General features: G+C 48.2%; 1 long non-coding RNA gene across 2 annotated transcripts in view; it reads right to left on the reverse strand.

The window, feature by feature from the left end:
- Nucleotides 1-21,688, reverse strand: part of LOC144116302 (uncharacterized) — a 503,566-nt gene that overhangs the window by 473,568 nt on the left and 8,310 nt on the right. Inside the window, exons 5-6 of one of the 2 annotated variants that reach the window (XR_013311828.1) lie at nucleotides 18,318-18,383; nucleotides 17,034-17,216 (exon numbers count right to left, since the gene is read on the reverse strand). The exons of the other annotated variant lie outside the window; for it this stretch is intronic. This is a non-coding gene — a long non-coding RNA (uncharacterized LOC144116302). Of the gene's footprint in view, nucleotides 1-17,033; nucleotides 17,217-18,317; nucleotides 18,384-21,688 lie in introns of those variants that run through there. 2 annotated transcript variants of the gene reach the window in all.

Genomic DNA, 21,688 nt, shown 5'->3' on the forward strand with positions numbered 1-21,688 from the left:
CATGAAAGCTAACCTTTCCCTACCGCTTCTTTCCCATTGTAGGTCAATAGCTTCATTATGTACTTTTCACAAAATTTATCAGAATCCTTATCTTAAAGAGAGGTTGTTAAAAAGACCATCATATATTTCAGCACGCATGGGTCACCGCCACAAAGTTTGGATCCCTCCTTGTCGCACGAGATGTTTTCACGATTCATTCATACCCAGAACTTGTGTCAGCTGGAATCACCTTCCCCACGATATTGTTGCCTTTCGAAACGCTGTTACTAATTTTATATAAGTCTCTGTCTATATCTACGCTTTATTTTATTTGCTGCTGTTTTCTTTTGTGGTTTGTTTTGTGTAATGCTGCCTTTTGCTAGTGCTGTTACTAATCTAAAATCAGTGTGTGCTGTAACTATATTCAAATTTTTTAGCTGCTGTCTTTGTTTTTTGTACTTATATGTTATTCCCACTCCCCTCTGTAACGCCTAACGGCCCTGAGGGTAAATAAATGAAATGAAATGAAATATATAACTATCGCCCATAAGGATCAGGGAATTAAGGTACTTTGTTACAAATGCATGCTTAGTTTGAGCTGTCCTTCTGGCTGTCTAAAATTATTCCGTCGGCATATATAAGTGCAAAAGCACTAATCCGGAGGTTCAGAGCCTAGAAAGCCCGTCTCTAGCCGATGTTTGTCCACTCCGCCCCAAGCATACAAAAATGGGAAGAAAAGGAAATAAAAAATATCCAAGAATGGGAGTAGAGACAACGGAGACGCGAAAAAAGGCCCCTGCGCAAGACTACGTGGATATCGATCATCGCTTTTTTTTTTCATCATGGCACATACTGCACGAGGTTATGCATGTATAGAAAGGGGCTATATACAGATTATTTACTAAGCACTCAGCTAGTGGCTGCCCAGCACTAGTTTGATGAAAGGCAACAAAAATAAAAGGGCGGCAAAGATAGACACGGCCTCAAGAGCTGAAACCAGTCCTGTATACAGTCTGTTCTATCATAAACGTCCTAAGTTTTACCCTGTGATGCTACAACTGAGGGTATCGCCACAGCCGAACACAAATCCGTGATTTCACAATGATGGGGATGTAAGCAATCTCTGCAGATTTTTCTTGTCAGCAGTAGCCTGGACATCGCCAAGCGTTTCGAATTATCGCTTAGCATAGAATAGTTTCTAAACGTTTGCTATGTTTTGCTGACTTTTGAAATGATCTTCATGTCACTATAACGAAATCGTTTGGCGGCTTTCTTAATCTCCCGTGTATTTGTTCGATGAATTTTTTTTAGTCCGAAGTTATCTGCAATGCTGAGCTACCTTTATTTCATCCTTTTTCTCTATCGAGCATGACAGCTTCTAGGCCTGAGTTCTACATTCACATTCTCACAGGTAACCAGTTACTAGAATTCACACCTGCTTGAGACAGAAACAGTAATTTAACTTTACCTAAACCAAAGCTTCCACATTGCACTTCGTGATTGCAAGGCATGCGTGACCGCTTGGCGATATGCACGAAACCGTTAATCTGGTGGTCCATCTCGAAAATACCACCTAGACTTGACGCTGTACAAAATGTGTTGTCTCGGTGGACTTCACCTGTCACGTGATGTGCAAGGTCGCACGCGACGTGCCGCCACACGGCTATGCGCCATGCCTGCGCGCAGTCAGGCCTGACTGACCACCTTACAATGCTTTCTCAAGATTCAGTCCATAATAGTAGCTCAGCATTCCGTGAGCTTTGTGATGTAGGCATTATTTGTACGTGATGGTATAAATTTTAAACTGAATAGAGTAATTTTATCCAACGAGCTGTTTTCTTACCATTGCCATACAAACTAAAGTTTATTGCTGCCATTACTCAAATCATCCCGGAGCCGCCGCAGTAGCTGAGTTGTTATGGTGCTCGGCAGCTGACTCGAAAAACGCGGCTTCAGTCCCGAATGCGTTGGTCGCATTTCGATAGACACAAAAATTCTAGAGGCCTGTGTACTGTGCAATGTCAGTGCACGTGAAAGAATCCCAGATGCTCCCAAATATTCGGAGCTCTCCACTACGACGTCCCTCATAGCCTGAGTCGCTTTGGGGCGTTAAACCCTGTAAAACCAAGAGAGTGTATTCCCCCACTACAATTTTTTTTTATTTATTTATTTATAAATACTGCGGTCTTATAACAACAAGACCATCGCAGGTGGGTACATAATTTGTGTAACACCAAAGGACAAAAAAAAGGAAATACAGCAGACAAGGCGTCACAGCAACGAAATTAGTACATCACACTGTACTGTATCTTTTCACAACCTCAGAATATATATACTGCAGTCATAGAGCCAAGCATATAATTAAGTAAATCTCAACAAATTACTCATCAACCGAACATTCAAAATTTCGTCACTTGTTGCAGCAGCGCCTCAAAATTGGACAAATTATTCTCTTCGACTATATGACCAGCAAGGTTGTTCCATTCGGTAATAGTTCTAGGAAAATAGGAATATTTGTAACAGTTTGTTCTTGTGGATAAAGGTTTTACGGAAAGAGAATGTCTCAGGCGTGTTGCATAACCACTAGAGTAACTAACAATTTTCGAGATGTCAATGTTGTATTGCCCATGAATTAACTGGAAAAAGAATTTCAAACGACAGATACGGTTTCTATCAGTAACGGATGGTAAGCCACTCTTTTTAATAAGATTAGTGATAGAAGTGCGACCATAGGAATTATAAATAAATCTTACTGCTTTCTTTTGAATCCTTTCTAATTTGTTAATGTTAATCTTGGTATATGGGTCCCAGATCATTACGGCATATTCTAAGATTGGCCGCACAATAGTGTTATACGCAAGGAAACGCGTTTCAGGAGTAGCGAACCGTAGTGCACGCCTCAAGAAGAATATTTTGCGCAGAGCATTTGCCGAGATGGTATCAATATGTTTGTTCCAGGAAAGATTATTGGAAATCCATAGGCCGAGATATTTGTAGCATGTTACCTCTGAGAGTGCACTATCGGAAGTACCATACTGGTAGAGAAGAGGATTCCTTTTAAGCGTTATTCTCATATATACTGTTTTATCAAAATTTATCACCTTCTGCCACCTATCACACCAGCGCATTACCTTCCGAAAGTCATTATTTAGCCTGATTTGATCTTCACTTGAGTTAATTCGTTCATAGAGGACACAATCATCGGCATATAACTTAACATTAACAGAGAGATCTTGGACGATATCATTAATATAAATAATAAACAAAAGCGGTCCAAGCACAGATCCTTGAGGAACTCCCGATTCAACTAGAATGCAATGTGAGAGGGCACCATTTAGTGTAACAAACTGGCGCCTGTTTGTCACGTAAGCCTTAATCCAGGTTATTAGTTTATCGTTTTTTATTACAGAACTCAATTTATATATTAGCTTGTTATGAGAAACCGTATCAAAGGCCTTGCGGAAATCTAAAAATATTACGTCAGTTTGTTTTCCTTCGTTTATGGCTTCTGCAATATCATGAATTGTTTGTATTAGCTGTGTACATGTCGAATATCCTTTCCTGAAACCATGTTGAGCTTTCGATATTACGTTATGTTCTTCAAGAAAGGTAGATAAATGTTTATGAATAATGTGCTCAAGTATCTTACACGCTGTGGAAGTAAGTGAAATAGGGCGATAGTTTTGCACCTGTGTTTTGTCACCAGTTTTATGTAAAGGTTTAACTCTGGCAACTCGCCAGTCATCGGGTAGGGCGCCTTCCTCTATAGACCTTCTAAAAATGACACATAAATACTTGGAGCACCATTGCGCATACTGCTTCAGAAAGGCATTTGGGATGTCGTCTGGGCCAAACGATTTCTTAACATCAAGATTTAGAAGTAAATTGAACACTCCATTTTCAGATATGGTAACATCAGGTATAGGGGGTAAAGACAGACTGAAAGATGGGAGATGACCATTGTCTGCAGTAAAAACAGTTTTAAAGTGGTTATTAAAGGCTACACAGGCTGCATTATCATCGCGAATACATTTTCCATCTATTACAAACATGTCGGCACTGCGGGAACTCGGGGTAATCGTCCTCCAGAATTTTTCAGGAGATTTTTTAATAAATGATGGGAGTTGGACACGAAAATATCTTTCTTTGTCAAGCAAAGTCTGATCTTTTAATTGTTGTGACACCTCCTCAATAACACGGACTATGGAAGGGGTGGCTGATCTCGCTCGCTTTTTAAGACGTTTTAGTCGACGTTGCAAGTGCAGCGTCTCTCTGCTGATCCAAGGGTTGCGGCTACAAGACTGCTTAGATATCTTCGGCACGAAACACCGGATACATTCATGAACCATGTTCTTGAAGATGAGCCACAAGTCATTAATACTGCAAGGATTCGTTTGGAAATCGTCATAACGAAGGTCAAGAATGTCAATGATGGACTCATTATCTGCTCGTGAAAAATTTGGAAAGGAATGAAGAGCATCTTCATGCTTTAAAGAAATATCATTTAGTGACAATAAAACTGCCTTATGATCTGATATACCAGTAGCAACATCACAAGAGATGTTTTCCGTAATGTTGCCACTTAAAAAGAAGAGATCTAGGATGGACATCGAACCGTGCTGTATTCTTGTAGGCTCATTTACAACTTGCAGCAGATCAAAGTTTAAGGCAAGGTCCAGCATTTCGTTTTCCATCAAAAACAGGACTGTGAAGAAAAAGTGCACCAATCAATATTCGGGAAATTGAAATCACCAGTCATAATTATTCTGTCTCCCGGTTTTACATGACACTAGATATACTCTTTTAAATGGTGCAAGACAGGGACAGGAGAGTTAGGGGGCCTGTAAATGGCGCCTAGTAAATACTTGATGTTATCAGCATAAACTTTGCAGAATATGCCCTCGACTCCGGTGACATCAGGTAATCTTATAAGTTGTAGAGATGCTTTGTATAGTATCGCAACTCCCCCACCTCTTCTGTCACGATCTTTTCGAAAGACCTGGTAGTTATTTGGAACAAATTCACTGTCATATATATCTTCACTTAACCACGTCTCAGTTAGCACTACTACATCAGGGTCATGCGTAAGTAAAAGACCTTCCAACTCAACGACTTTATTAACAACACTGCGACAGTTAGTATTTAAAACTCGAAAACAACCTTTTTTAGTTTTGTTCTGTCAGGTGTGCTTGGTAATCCTGTAACGCTTGTTTTTAGTTTTGTCCCAGGCAAATAAAGTCCCGTTCACACTTAATTTATCGAAGAATAACTTGACCTTCGCACCGTTCGACCTTTCCTCTGCAGAGCTTTCCCATAGTTTTTGCCTTATCTGACGAACGCCAAGAGAAAAATCCTCTGAAATCGATATTTCAGAGCCCTTGAGTTTGGGACAGGCTTTCATTATCGATACTTTTTCACGGTAGTCTAAAAATCTCACAATTACTGGACGATCACCATCTTTCTTCTTTCCCAGCCTATGACAGCGTTCAATTCCACTAATGGTTAAATCAAGCTTTTCAAGAAACACACTTTCTTTTATCTTCTTGATAAGATCATCAAATGTTTCAGTGCTCTCTTCTTTAACGCCATAAATTATCAGATTATTCCTTCGACTCCGGTTTTCTAACTCATCAACCTTATTCAAGAGGCTGGAAACATTTTGTTCTAGTTCAGCTATAGTTGATTTCAGGCCATTTACCTCTGTCTTCAATGTACCAAGAGAAGCCATTTGAGTTTCTATGCCACTTATTCGTTCATGTAAGCTAGCTACATTTTTTTCAAGTTTTTCTTGTCTAGTCAGGACATTGTTGATTGAAGTAGTTATGTTATTTTGCCCCAAGAGAAGTTGTTGCAACATTTCCTGGTCTGTAGGCCCCGGATTCGACTCAATGTCACCACAGATCAAAAGGCTTATTTTGAAAGAAACAGCAGAGACAACACTTTGTAAGCCAAGTGGGCATGGCAGCAGCAATAGAAAACGGTCATCACTGCGAAAACACTTCATTCGAGAATAATCACTAACCTGCACGATAAAGCAGAACTGATTGAGCATCATGTCCGATGTGCTGCTGCCTAGCCCACTGGTTGAGATGGCCGGGGGACAGCTTCTTATAGCCGCAGGTATGTCCACGTGACTTGACGTCACCGATGAGGTGGCAGAAGGTGAAACGAAGAAAGGCTGGACGATCTCGATGACGGGGCAACGGCTGGCTCGTGCGAATGACTTGATGTCTGGTTGATACGGAAGAGCAGCAGTAAATCCTTCTTCAGCGCAACCAAGGGAAGGCTGAACTTGAAGAAAGAGCGCCAAGGACTGCACGATAAAGCAGAACTGATTGAGCATCATGTCCGATGTGCTGCTGCCTAGCCCACTGGTTGAGATGGCCGGGGGACAGCTTCTTATAGCCGCAGGTATGTCCACGTGACTTGACGTCACCGATGAGGTGGCAGAAGGTGAAACGAAGAAAGGCTGGACGATCTCGATGACGGGGCAACGGCTGGCTCGTGCGAATGACTTGATGTCTGGTTGATACGGAAGAGCAGCAGTAAATCCTTCTTCAGCGCAACCAAGGGAAGGCTGAACTTGAAGAAAGAGCGCCAAGGCCTGCACGATAAAGCAGAACTGATTGAGCATCATGTCCGATGTGCTGCTGCCTAGCCCACTGGTTGAGATGGCCGGGGGACAGCTTCTTATAGCCGCAGGTATGTCCACGTGACTTGACGTCACCGATGAGGTGGCAGAAGGTGAAACGAAGAAAGGCTGGACGATCTCGATGACGGGGCAACGGCTGGCTCGTGCGAATGACTTGATGTCTGGTTGATACGGAAGAGCAGCAGTAAATCCTTCTTCAGCGCAACCAAGGGAAGGCTGAACTTGAAGAAAGAGCGCCAAGGATAATAACGAGTGAAGTAAAGTTATGGTCTGATACATATTTTCTTTCGTGGTTCTGTTGTGGGAAAACGTTTTTAAGACTGTCGATATTTTGTTCAATGAAGAGGGCTAAGTCGGGCTGGTTGGTGGATGTTGATGCAAACGACTGGACAGCGACAATGGTACGGAAGAGAACACAGACACCAGCGCATGTGTATGTGTTCTTTCCTGTCCCGTCTGTTAGCGCATTTCAGCTGTTACCCGCAATGTGTATTTTTTGTTTGCCTGCCTATATTCAAAAAGGTCCAAAAATATTCAGTTCGCAAGCAAACATTTGATACTCGCACATACTAAGGTTCTGGCTCAAAAAGAGCAAAAGTCTCTCGCTTTTTTTTGTAAGCCTCCTTTCTTTGTTTCCAAAACAGCCATTTTTTCTGCTACCTCTGCTACCTGGGCGCATTAGAAGGAAATCTGAGTCGAATGACATTCGAGACTTGGTATGACTTTCGGACTCCTCGGACTCCCGCGGTGCTACACGAGACTTTCCGAACTCATTTGGAATTTGCTCAGCTCGTTTTTAGTGTACAACGACGATGACGATGGCGGTGGTAGTTGCGGTCACACTGGTGTGACAACGACACTGTCACGGTCAACAGCAGCATATAATAGTTGTGGGACAAGTTTTCTAGCCCAACGACACCGACGAATCCGATCGGCAGACGGTCAGCCTTCATGTCCTCGGCAGCCCGGCGGCTGAGCGAAAACACGCTGATGAGCAGACGGTGTGGATATAATCGCTCTTCTACCTTATTCGTATTGAAAATAAGCGAAACAAGCCGGTATATCTCTCATGTGCACACTTGAACACTCACCAGTGATAAGCGCTTAACAAATTAACTGTAATCGACGGCGACTCCCTTCCCTTCCGCGACGACTAGGCCTAGCGAGTCCGCAGGGTTACGTCTGTGAAATCGGCGGTCGTGAACAGCGAATTCATAAGTTTAAGCGAATGCAAATGATCAACGAGTGTAGTTTTGACAACGGTGATCTGAAATCAACTATTGCTCACATCGCAGGGCGCGCATATGATGAACGGGAAGCGCTGGTCTTACCCAGACCGCCGAGCACTGCTTTACGGCCAGCAGCAGTCGTCGCCGTTGCTATTTTGTGGATAACCAGTGCGTTTCAAACAGCACGAATGGTCCCCAATCACACTTCTGGACAATGTAGGTTAAAATAAAGTACTGGTCACGCTGGAAGAAGTCGGGACAATTAGCGAAAAGCGCCGGTCGTCGCACGCGATGTCAGCAGCCCGGCTGTAAAGTGTTTCTCAGGCGAGCGATCGTATCGGCGCTTCCCACAGATTGTCGCACTGCGTTCACAAGCACGGCCACAGCCGGTACAAAAGAAAAGAGATTATTTAATAGAACTAAAGCGCAGAATGCGTTTTATGTCATGCAAACGAGCGCTAGCTGCGTACGCAGCGATGTAGACAACAGTATGAGTGCAACCAACCGTCCTCGTCGGCGCACTCTTAGAGAAATTTCATGCTCACGCGGTAAATGTTCATTGGTGTACTATTATCTGCAAGCAGTTAATTAGACAGAAGAGGAGCAATTTGCTAAGTAAACAAAGAAAAAGCGGGCAGCGGGTATCGAGATGAGCAGCCACAGATCAGAGAGCACTCGCGCGGCTGTGGGCGGGGCGAAGCGATGACGGCGGCGACGCCTATTGGTCGGTTCGGGCTGTGTTCACGTTTCGAAGGCATTCCACATTCTGGAATGTCTCCGCGCAGCTCCGTCGACTTGAATATCATCTGAATCGACTGCCGTTGAAAAACTTCGTGTAGCAGCGGAAGTTTGGCAGTCGAGCCGAATGACATTCGGTTCGAATGCATTCGAAGCGCACGTGTAGCAGGGGTTTTAAAGCGAATTCAGTCCTTGCCTAGCCTCTCAGGCGCCAATACACGCTGTGAAGGCGGGCCAAGACAGTGTGGCCTGAGCAGAACAGAACGGCCTCAGAGGCATGTTTGGCAGTCCATGTTCTTGGTGCTGGCTGGCTCCCCCTCGCGAGCCAATGGAGGAGGAGGAAAAAAACTGTATTGTCGACCACCTGGGGATCTTTAACGTGTACTGACATTGCACAGCACATTGGCTCCTTAGCGTTTTTCCTCCATAAAATCGCAGCCGCCGCGGTCGGATTCGAAGCCGGGAACTCCAGAGCGCTCGACTACTAATCCGGAGTTCCCGGGTTCGAACCCGACCACGGCAGCTGCGTTTTTATGGAGGCAAAACGCTAAGGCGCCCGTGTGCTGGGCGATGTCAGTGCACGTTAAAGATCCCCATATGGTCGAAATTATTCCGGAGCCCTCCACTACGGCACCTCTTTCTTCCTTTCTTCTTTCACTCCCTGCTTTATGCCTTTCCTTACGGCGCGGTTCAGGTGTCCAACGATATATGAGACAGATACCGCGCCATTTCCGTTCCCCAAAAACCAATTCTTACTCTGGTGCTTCTTTCTGGGAACCGAAAGAATTTGAGTCGTGAAGAAAATAGGTTGGATGGCGTTGATAGGACAACTTTAACCGCGAATAAAAGTTCTGGGAACCTGGAAAAGCTTCAAGCCACGAAGAAAAGTCACCGAGAGCGCCATTGTACTCCGATTGTCGTAAACCGGACCCCAATTCTAACACCTGTGCGAGCGCCCGTTAGCTGGCGCCCATGTCTAGCACGGACAGATATCGGCGCCTCGCCTAGGTTCGGTGGCGTCTCCTGCAGTGGGCTTGCGTAGACCTGTTCTGTCGTATGTTAGGAGCGCCGACTTTGGGCGCGTGCACCAAAAAACGGCCCTTGAAGCACACTTGCGGAATATCGAGCGTCCTCTACAGTTTTCCAACCAAAAGCCATCTCTCCTCATGCTAACCCCTTCTGTCAGCAGAGCAGGAAGTGAAAACGCGGTTTGCGAACGTGGGTTTCTGGTTGGAAGCAACTTTCCTGTAAGTGGGCAATTCTGCAAGTTGTCCATTCACTTCTGAGAAAATGAATGCTGCACGTCTAGGTGGTATTTTCGAGAAAGACCACCACATTAACGGTTTCGTGCAAAACCCTGTGATAGATGCTTGTGTTCGGTTGCCTTAGGGGGCAGTGAGGCGAGTCAGATAAGATCATCTGAACCAGCTGTCGTTGAAAAAGCGTTGTCCGCATTCTCAGTTCACGCGATCACGTTTCCCCGCTGAGAGGTATACGAGCACAGTGACATCACGACTAAAAGAATAAAAGAATAGGGGCGCCATGCGTACTGAAAGCAATGTGACAATATGGCAATAATGAATACGATATCTGGCATTCTGCAGTGGTAACTGAGTCTCATAATAAACTGCACATCTCCAACCAAAAACTAATTTTAACCCAATGTTTCGAAACCGACTCGGCTCCTTCATCAGGGGTGACGAGGGCAGTAGCTAGCGTCTTTAAGTATGAAGGGGAGGAGGGGGTCAAAGAAACGAAAGCTGTGATGCGAAAGGCGTGGGGGAGGGGTGTTTAGGCTGTTAGTCACGCTGGCGCACTGCAGAGAGGTGGTGAATGGCGACTGTTTTTCGTTGAAGTCCCTGGGCATTTACTGGGGGCAGGTTCCCTTTTGTGCGGTTGATGTTGTTGGGGGTGGTTTGGATGTGCCAGGATTCGAGAAGGAGCCTTTTTTGGCAATTTGTTTCGGTTCCGAGAATGCTGGTTTCTTCGAAGTTGATTATGTGGTCTGAGTCCGCGGAACGTCCGGCTAGAGGAATGCCCTCTCTTGCGAAGTTGCGGACGTCGTTTCTATGTTGCCGAATTCTTTCTTTGAGATTTTTGGTTTCGCAGATGTAGCTTGCGTTGCAGTCGCCGCAAGGAATTTTGTAGACAATGCCTTGGGCTCCTTCTCTCCGCGGCCGGTCTTTATGAACTGGTAGACAAAGCGCAACAGTGTTTGTGGGCTTGTGCGCAACCTGGAGACCCCCTTTCTTCAGAAATCGGGCGGTGGTTTCGCTGACATCTCCGACATAAGGTACAGTGACGTATTTTGGTGGTGGCGTTGGTCTTCGTGCGTTGATTTCTTGGCGCATGTTGTCGTGGTTTTGATGTCGAATGTTTTTTTGAATAAAGGTTTTTGGCTAGCCGTTCATGAAGAGTTCTTCGAATATCGTGCGTTGCGCTTTTTTTCTGTCAAGTTCTGTGCTTGTTCTGCAGATGATACTGAGATGTGCAGTTTATTATAAGTCTTAAAACCCAACCAGACAGGTGAATGTTTCAAAATGTTTAGTTTTTTTAACCGAGTCTCCTGATTTTTGTGTTGTACTTCGAGGTGCTCTTTTGTTTTTGATATAGTGGCGTTGGAGACTCGATGCACCGTGCTCGACCCCTTTCGTCACCAAATGATCTCTGGTGAAATAGTGTAACGAAGACAGGACCGGCACAGATCACGGTCTCAGCGAAGTCCAGCGCACAGCAGGGAACTCACAAGATGGCTGTCCGAACCACACACCCACTTCGTCTTTGTCCACCGGCACACGCACACTTCGTCTTCATTGTCGGCGCGCTCCCATGAGCACGCGCCATTACCCCCTCCATCAAGGCGGCGGCCCGACGCCGGAAACGAACACGGACAGCAAAGGTAATGTTCGGTATAGACGGCGGACGGCAGAGAATACAGAGAGCTGTTAAGCTGGTAAAGCGGCGGGTTGCAGCCTGTCATGGTAGGGCTTCATGCGCACCACGTGGACAGTCTCGGTCGGATGGCGCCGACGTGGTGAGGAGGTCGTGTCCCGCGGAAAAACTTCGTATGTGACATCACTTATACGACGAACCGCCTCGTACGGACCGAAGTAGCGTCGGAGGAGCTTTTCGGAGAGTCCGCGGCGGCGCACAGGTGTCCATACCCATACAGAGTCGCCGGGCTCGTACCGAACGCATCGGTGTCGGAGGTTGTAGCGACCAGCGTCGAGTTGTTGTTGATGTCGAATCCGGCACCTTGCGAGTTGGCGGGCTTCTTCAGCCCGCTGGACGAATGTGTCAAGGTCAGCGTAGGGGCCGATGTCTCCGTCGTTGTGAGCAGCGGGTAGCATAGCATCCAGCATGGTAGTGACACACAGTCCGTAGACCAGCTGGAAAGGTGTAAGAAGGGTAGTCCCCTGTTCTGCCGTATTGTAGGCGAAGGTTGCATAAGGAAGAACTTCGTCCCACGTACGATGCTCAACGTCGACATACATAGCAAGCATATCTGCAAGCGTCCGGTTGAGGCGTTAAGTCAAGCCGTTTGTTTGGGGATGATAGGCTGTTGTCTTCCGGTGACTGGTGTGGGTGAGTTCGAAGAGAGATTGCATTAATGCCGCCGTAAAGGCGGTTCCACGGTCCGTGATGACGACTGATGGCGCACCGTGACGCAAGACGATTGATGTCAAAAAACTGAGCCACTTCTGCAGCACTAGCGTGGGGGAGCGCATGTGTCTCGGCGTACCGCGTTAAGTAGTCCGTCACCACAACAATCCATTTGTTCCCAGAGGAAGACCATGGGAATGGGCGCAGCAAGTCCATGCCCACTTGTTGGAAAGGTGTTGTAGGCGGTGAGATGGGCTTGAGAAGCCCTGCGGGTTTAACTGGTGGTGTCTTTTGTCGCTGGCAGTCACGGCAGTTCCTCACATATTGCTGGACTGATGAGAGCAACTTTGGCCAGTAATACTTCGCACGAATGCGGGCATACGTCCGCGTAACACCCAAATGGCCAGCTGATGGCTGGTCGTGGCAGGCGTGCAAGATTTCTGGACGGAGTTCGAATGGCACAACCAGAAGAAAGGTTTCCGTGTTATGGGCGAAGTTCCTCTTGTAAAGCACGCCATCTCGGAGACTGTAGGAACCCAAACCTCGAACGAAAAGCCGCGGAACAGCGACGTTAAGGCCTTCCAGATGCTCGATGAGCGGACGCAACTCTGAGTCAGCCCGTTGACGCCGGGCCATATCGGACGACGTGACGAGAGCAAAAAACGGGAAGTCGTCCTTCGTTTCGGCCGGAGCAACGTCGGCAGGTGCACGTGACAATCGGCGTCATTGTGCTTACGGCCGGACTTGTAAACTACCGTGATGTCGTATTCCTGGAGGCGAAGGCTCCATCTCGCAAGCCGTCCCGAAGGGTCTTTGAGATTGGCTAGCCAGCATAACGAATGATGGTCACTGACCGCTCGAAACGGGCGACCATAGAGATATGATCGGAACTTGCTAATCGCCCACACTACCGCAAGGCATTCCTTCTCTCTGGTAGAGTAGTTTGCCTCTGCTTTCGAGAGGGAGCGGCTGGCGTACGCTATGACTTTCTCGTTGTCATCCTGCCACTGAACGAGAATAGCGCCGAGACCAACATTGCTGGCGTCAGTATGAATTTCAGTGGCAGCTCGTTCATCAAAATGGGCGAGTATTGGGACAGTTTGTAGGCGGCTGCGTAGCTCGTTGAAGGCAGATTACTGATCATCATGCCACACAAAAGATACATTGTCTCTAGTAAGCATTGTAAGGGGCTCGGCAATTGTGGAAAAGTTTTCAACGAAACGTCTGTAATAGGCACAGAGGCCCAGAAACCTACGAACGGACTTTTTGTCGGTTGGGCGCGGGAACTGTGCCACAGCGGCAGTCTTCTCCGGGTCAGGACGGACTCCGTCAGCGCTTATCACGTGACCAAGAAAACTGAGCTCTTCGAAACCAAAGTGACACTTTTGTGGCTTTATAGTCAACTGTGCCGAACGGAGCGCCTGTAACACCATTCGCAGCCGGTTGAGGTGTTCCTCGAAGCTAGGTGCAAAAATGACAACATCAGCAAGGTACACTAGGCATGTCTGCCATTTCAGCCCAGAAAGAACGGTGTCCATCATGCGTTGGAAGGTTGCTGGCGCAGAACAGAGTCCAAAGGGTAGCACTTTGAATTCATAAAGGCCGTCAGGTGTCACGAACGCTGTCTTCTCTCTGTCCCTTTCGTCCACTTCGATCTGCCAGTAGCCATTCTTAAGGTCGAGTGAAGAAAAATATTTAGCGTCACGCAGTCGATCCAAGGCGTCGTCGATACGTGGAAAGGGGGTAAACGTCACGTTTCGTGACACGATTCAACTTCCGATAATCGACGCAGAATCGCAAGGTGTTATCTTTTTTCTTCACCAATACCACAGGCGAAGCCCAGGGGCTCGTGGACGGCTGGACTACGTCGTCTGCAAGCATTTCTTGCACTTGGGATCGAATAGCCTCCCGTTCCACCGGCGACACTCTGTACGGGTGTTGGGATATGGGGCTAGTCTCCTCGTTGACGATGATGCGGTGTTTGGCTACCGGGGTGCGCCCTACCTTTGATGTCGTGGCGAAGCACTCTGCAAAATCGTGAAGGAGCTCTAACAAGCGCTGCTTCTGACCCACCGACAAGCCGGGATTAATGTCCACGGTAGACAGAACGGCTGCTGCATCGCGTCCGTCCGGCGACGGTAGCTCCAGAACACATATTTCTGCGGGCTCAACGAAGTCGGTAACGTATGCGACGGCCGTTCCTTTCGCAATAGGCTGGAACTCTGTTCCGAAGTTGTTGATCAAGAGTGTCGCAGAGCGATCCCGTAAGCGAACAAGCCCTCTTGCAGCGCAGATTCCTTTCTCGAGTAGAAGGCTGACGTTTCTCTCTGCCATAACGTCTCGATCACCGGGCGAGTCACTTTGCACGGGGACCATCATGCTGCACCGCGGAGGCACCGTCACGTCATCAGCAGCAATACGCAGGGCGGGTATCCTGGAGTCGTCTGGGTCGGCTATTTCAATTGCTTGCGTCGGCGAAAACGTCACGCGCGGCTCTTGTAAATTGATAACGGCGCCGTTAGCTTGTAAAACGTCCAGGCCGAGAATGAAATCGCGCGAACAGTGAGGTAGGACAACAAAGTCACAAACGTAAACAAATCCGTCGATTGTAACTCTCCCCGTACACCGGCCAACAGGGGTAATTAGGTGCCCACCAGCTGTGCGAATCTGAGGCCCAGTCCACGCGGTTAAAACTTTCCTCAGTCCTTTTGCTAGCTCGTTGCTCATAACCGAATAGTCCGCTCCCGTATCAACCAATGCCGTAACTGCTAAATCGTCAATATCGACCGGTAAGTCCGAAGCTGCACATCCTTTGTGATCGTCACGTGTCCTCGTTTGATAGCCGTCGTCTGGTCGGGAACGCGATGGAGGATGTTCGGCTGTTCGCTCGTCAGCGGCCTTACCTCCGCAGGCCGCTGGGTCTAGTTTCCCCGGCGAGGACTCGGTGAGCGGCTGAAACGGCTTGTCGAAGGATGGGGACTCGGCGAACGATAGCGGGTAGAGGTTGGTGGGCGGTAGTCAGGGCGAGGGAAATCAGTGTGAGTGTGATCCCGGCGCGTTGACAGGTGCACCTCAATTTGGCGGGGCCGTTCGCCATTGGGCGGACAGGGGACTCGCGGATGAAATCCGCGAATTCCAGCTCGACGATAAGGGCACCACCGCAAGATATGGCCAGCCTCACCGCAGTGGTAGCAAAGGGGCCGCTGGTCAGGTGCCCGCCACACGTCCGTCTTCCGCAGTCTGGCCTCGGGCAACACAGGGACAGGCGGGGGCCGCGGCTGGAAAGCAGATGCAGATGGGCTTCCGCTCCAAGGGGCGAGGTCGCAGTTCTGTCGGAGTACCGACGCGTACGTCTGGCGCGGGGGCGTCGGTGTAAGGGCAGCAGGGGCAACAGGTTCAGGAACCACCTGCTGCACTTCCTCTCGGATAATTTGTGCTAACGATGGGCACTGCGGCTGCGACTGGGCAGAGAGGCGCATTTTATGCAGCTCTTCTTTGACGATAGATCGAACCAGCTCCCGAAGGGTGTCAGCGGATTCGCTGGAGGCTGGCGCAAAGTCGGCAGTTGATACGGTGTTCACGGCGCGATTGTAATAGCGGGCGCGTTGTTGTAGGGTCTTTTCGACGGTAGTGGCCTCCGATAGAAACTCCGAAGTGGTGTTAGGTGGGTTTCGCACAAGCCCAGCAAACAGTTCTTCTTTTATCCCGCGCATCAGGTGGCGCACTTTCTTGTCCTCGGCCATGTTTGGACAGCCCAGGATTGTGGACCATGCGCCTCGAAAAACCGGTCGCGCCATCTCGCGACAGCCGGCGGCGCGGCGACGCGTAACTCAATGGCGACGAAAAATAAAAATTGATATTTCGTCGCGCATAACAGTTAGAAATTAGCTCTCTCGCCTAGATGCTAAATGCATCTTAAAGTTTCATTTAGTCGAGTTTCATCGATGTAGCTTACATATTGCGTTTGCCATGAGCAATGATCTATGACAGCATGGAGCCTATGGCGAGGTCCTGAAAAATACCCCACTTGACTTCAATTTATCGCTCACTACAGCCCTATTTTAAACTATATCGACAAGCTCTAGCAGGTTGACGTAGGGTAATGTCCTACCTTTAAGGAAGTATAAGGTATTTTACATTTCAATGGCGTAAAAGTCTTCCTGCGCTATTTCACTATTGATCATGCATCATCAGCTTTTTCATGAAACGTGTGGCGCCCTCTCTCGGTGCGTTGGAAATGCACACGTCCCTGCTCGCGGCCGGGCTCGAGTAGCGGAGGCGGCTCGATTCCGGCCGTGCCCTGCTACAGTGTCCCTGCTTTGGTAGGTTGCTTTGGGAGGTTGAGCCTGCCGTACGAATGCGCAGTTTTATCAAAAGTGCCCCCATCGGAGGGAAGCTATGGCCATGGGCTGCTACATAAAACTCTACAAGAAGGCGTCCCTATTGAAAAATCTCGTATATATGTGTTAAATGTGTCTCATATATACGCAATTATTGGAAATGTGTCCACATATATGGTCGTGGTCGTATGAATACGTGCTCGTATGGCATACGCGTTCTCTCCACGTATGGCGAAACACATATATACGGGTGATACGTGCCTCATATATACGCTATTGGATATGTGTCACTCCGGTCCCTCGTATATACGAGGGCCACGTAACCTTCGTACAGATACGAGGGCCTCGACATGGGGATACAATGGCCTTGCAACACGTACTCTGGTGTACAGTTAATACCTCTGAATATGTAGCTACCTGAATGAACTTGCAACCCTTCAGTGCAGAAAATGCTGCATCCCAGCACTAAATACCAGGCTGCAGTCAATGAAATAATTTTTCTTGCTGCCTTTATTTTATCATTTTTATCTGACTACAGCCATTGACTACAGGGGCAGGTGCAGGCGATGATTACTTGATGTCCCTCAGCATGTCCGCCAGGTAGCAATTCAACTGCTCTGCGCATTTTCTCATCCTCGGCAGCTTGTGCAGCTTTGATGTATGCATCAAATGCATCTGAAAGAGTATTAATCATGACAAAATTGAAGACATGCAGGTTCTGTAAAATAAAAGTATTTAAGTCATGCACACTTCAATAAACAAATGCCTTTGTCAGTCAGGAAATGTACCTAAATAAAAGAGGCTTACTTCCACAGCTGCTAGTTTTTCTGAGCTCATCCGAGGCTTCTGCATGCCACCAGCCTTAAGGGATTGCGGCATACTGAGCCGGTGATGCTCCTTCCCTGAATGCTCTTTCCCCTAAGGCTCTTCGGGGAAGGAGCAACACCAGGAAGGAGCGTCACTTTTGTGGGGAACCCCACAAAAGTTTTGTGGCGTCCTTGCAAAACAGCAAGTCTCGACCTTGGGAAAGAAGCCAGCGCCACCGCTCTGCACTGACAATTTCCGCTCCCGAGGTGGATCTGCAATAAAACAGCTGCACATATGCTTTGTATAAAGCCCTATAACAGATAGGGGAGAGAGGTATTTGCCACATTAAAACTGCTAAAATCCTATTCCTCAGGACTCCTATATGTAACATTAAGAAAATGGCAGTTTTCCTTGCAAACGCTACTAATGATAAAACATGACACATCGCTCTCTTCTTCGGAGTGAGCAGCACGATGGGCCACCAGGTCACGTTTATGTGCAATCATATAAGCTGCCTTTGACAACATAGATGAGCCTTTTTATCTTTACTTCAGGCTCCACTGCACCCTGGCAACAGTAATGCTGCCAAATATTCGGAAACACAGAACGAACAGATGAAAGATTATGAATATTTAAAACACAGCAATTAAATCTTAGCACAAGAGGCTGTGCTAATTAGAACATGAAAGGTGAAAGGTTGTGGTCATGGCTTAGTGATCTAAGAGTTCATTAAGCAAAGCTGCCCTGAGCTGTCACAGGTTGAAATTGTGCCTGGGGCTCCTGCGCAGGCAATTTTTTTCCGCTCCACGCCATTTGGATGGAAAATTCCACGTGTCCGAGAGGTGTGCACTGATCCTCAGCCCTATACGTTTCCACAGTTTCTAGATTGTTTGCCTGCAGTTACCAAGAACGAGAGCTAAAAGCATTTCAAGCTTGCAAACTAGTTCTAAATATGAGAAGCCATCGTACCTGGCCATTGACCTCGGCAAGAACACCTGGATTCCATGGTGCAGCAGGACCCATGCTAGTGGAAGCCTGGAAAGTGTGCAAAGTGTTCGCATTTGCAACAAGAGTAATGTACAGTGTCGGTGAAGTCTTAAGGCCAAAGGCTTTTCGCTTCAGCCGCATAACAGAGCCATTACAGCAATATTAAAGACCAAGTGACCTTGAAGTGCTAGCTGGTTTCTTCTTGCGATACAGAGCTTCCTGCTTGACTACAGTTTTGAATGATCCGCTACATGAATTATTCTAGGAACATTGATTTCACTGCAGCTGAATGCTGTAGCCTTAACACTTTTGACCTAGACTGTACATGGTACATTAAAGGGACAGTGAGGAGAACTCAATCAAATTTCTTTTGTAAGCAAAATCTGATAGTTCAGCATTTCATGGCTTTGTTGCCGCTTGTCCGAGAGCGAAAGATGCATTTATTTCAAAGAAATTTGCATTCGAAGTTGAAAAAGTTTTTCTCGCCACTCCGATTCAAACTCGGGAACTCTTATGACATCACGGCGCACTCTTACGACGTTACAGGACGCAGTGACAAGAAACATGACGTAAACGCAGACTCCGTGATTTCTCGCGGCTAGCGGTGCGGTCTAGCAGCAGCCAAAATGAAAGCTACTGCCGCCACACGTTGAAGGCATCTATCGGGGGTCGCTACCATTGCTTCGTTTATGTTTGCACCAGCATCTTGCCAGCGTTACGATGGATCCCGTTCCCGAGCCCGATGACAAAGTTCTCGCAAAAACCTCCGGCCTGCATTTCAGCGACCTCTGCCCCACAGAACGTGCGATGCCTTTGAGGGAGCACGGTTAGTTAGGCGCTGGCGGGTCGTTCCCCCTTCCGCCATGAGCAGGCGTTGCAAATTAAATATGATAACCCCAGTGCGGGGAGTCGCGAGGGGCCAGGACAAGTTCAGTGCGTCGCGCCCATCGGAGGCTGGCCGGGGCTTTGGGGTCAAGAGATTGTGATTCCTTGAACGGCGCGGTTGCGCGGTGCAGAAGACGGCGTCCAGGTCTCCCACGGTTGCAAGGGCGAGGTTATTTATTTATTTTTTTGCCACAAAAACGGATGGGTACTCAAGGGCGCTCGCATTTAAAGTAGGCGGCTTGAAAGTAAGGCCGACGCTTCAGCGGCTTCTCCGCATTTCCGGAGGTACAGGGTCCACTGGATCGGGTTCTCTCGCCCACTTGCATGTACCTTCAGATGTGTACTGTGAATGGATTAAATTAGCCGAGAGTTCGAAAAGAACAGCACCGCTTAACGACCGAAGCTATTGAATGATGTCACAACGTGCACCTCGCCGCGGAACCGTATCAGTCTGGTCTGGCTGGCACAGCTGGCGCACTCGGCGCGAAATAGAGACATGCTCTATGTCTCCGCCAATGTGGTCAGAGTGCGCCTAAGCTGCCGAACGCGTCACCGGTCAAGCGCAGTTGGAGTATAGAGGGTCTCGCTTTGGCCGACGTGACGTTGGTGTGCAGTGCGCGCGCATGCGTTACTACAGGCTATAAACGCGCATTAAAGGGACACTGAGGAGAAATTGAGGTTGCCTTGTATCGATAGAATACAAGCTCCTGATCACAAAAACGCAACTCTTACTGAAAACAAAGCTCTTGTAAGGTAGAAAATAGCAAGGACCAAAACACAGGTATCGCCGCCACAGGGAATCTCGCAAGTACGAGCGTGATGACGTCATAGGACAAGAGACGCCACCCTGGAGGAATGTTCCTTTTTACATGGAAGCTGCTTAATCTCTGAGGCTGACAAAAGAAGGTTGCGCGGTTCAATATTGAAGTAAGTTTTGTTTTAATACCGATAGCGCACTTTTATCACACCAGGAACACAGACAAAAGACAACCTGAATGTTGGAAGCAAAGAAAACCAATGCTTGGGGGCGCCACAGGCAGCCACGAGAGTTTCGATTTGTTATGGCGCTTCGCGTCTATGAGCTTTGCGTGCCCCGAGGTTTTGTTTTTGACGCACCTCGATTTACAAGTGCCGAACAGCAGAGGAACTCCAAGTGCCGCTTCAAGTGCTAGTTAACCTTTGAAGGAGCCTGTTAAGGCTGGTCAAATGATCGCCACGGTCGATGAAAAACTATCATGGCACGATGGTCGGTGATCGTACAAAGCAGTTCGCAGTATAAAGAGCACTTGTGTCTTCACATGCTCGCCCGGCGAAACATTCTTGGCTGTGCCAGTCAACTTCAAACTACTTAACGGAAATCATTTATTAGGGACGGGAGACAAGGTACAAGGCAGTTAAAAAAAAAAATTGATGGCCTAGCTGTGTTAGGCCAGGATATACGTAGCGAAAGCGCGGAGACTTCTGCATCGGAAGAGTGCAATCACTAGATGCGCCTTTATTCATGGTTAAATCTTGAGCCGTCGTGGCGGAGTGGTAGAGTCTCCACCTCAAACTACAAAGGCCCTTGTTCGATTCTGAGCCTCGTCACAGGTTTTTTTTTCAGTGAGTGGGGGGGGGGGGGGTTCAGTGGCTACCATAGGTGCCGCCACTGAATACGTTGGTTAGCTGTTAAGGGCAGGCTCTGTTAAGGTGCGTTTACACTCCGGAGTAATGCGCGCGCGCGCTGCATGGCGACGTCACATCGGCCAAACCGAGACCCTCTATGCACCAACTGTGCTTGACCGCCGACGCGTTCGGCAGTTTCGGCGCACTCTGACCGCACTGGCGGAGACTTTAAGCATGTCTCTATTTTGCGGAGGGTGCGCCAGCCACCGCCGGCCCGGCCAGACCGATTCAGCTCTGCGGCGAGGTACGTGTTGTGACGTCATTCAATAGCTTCGGCAGTTGGACGCAGCTGTTGTTTTTGAGCTCTCGGCTAATTTAATCCATTCACAGTACAAATCTGAAGGTACATGCAAGTGGGCGAGAGAGCCCGATCCAGTAGACCCCGTACCGCCGGAAACGCGCGGAAGCCGATGAAGCGTGGGCTTTACTTTCAAGCCGCCAACTTTAAACGCAAGCGCCCTTGAGTATCCATCCGTATTTTTGGCAAAAAATAAAATAAATAACCTGGCCCTTGCAACCGTGGGAGACCTTGATGCCGCCTGCTGCACCGTGCAACCGCGCCGTTCAAGGAATCGCAACCCGTTCGCCCCTAAGCCCCGGCCAGCCTCCAATGGGCGCGACTCACCGACCTTGTCCTGGCCCCTTGTGACTCCCAGCACTGGGGTTATGATATTTGATTTGCAACGGCTGCTCATGGCGGAAGGGGGAAACAACCCGCCGGCACCTAACCTAACCGTGCTCCCTCAAAAGCATCGCACGCTCTGTGGGGCTGAGGTCGCTGAAATGCAGGCCGGAGTTTTTGC

This window comes from Amblyomma americanum, chromosome 1 (assembly GCF_052857255.1).
Source record: "Amblyomma americanum isolate KBUSLIRL-KWMA chromosome 1, ASM5285725v1, whole genome shotgun sequence".
NCBI lineage: Eukaryota > Metazoa > Arthropoda > Arachnida > Ixodida > Ixodidae > Amblyomma > Amblyomma americanum.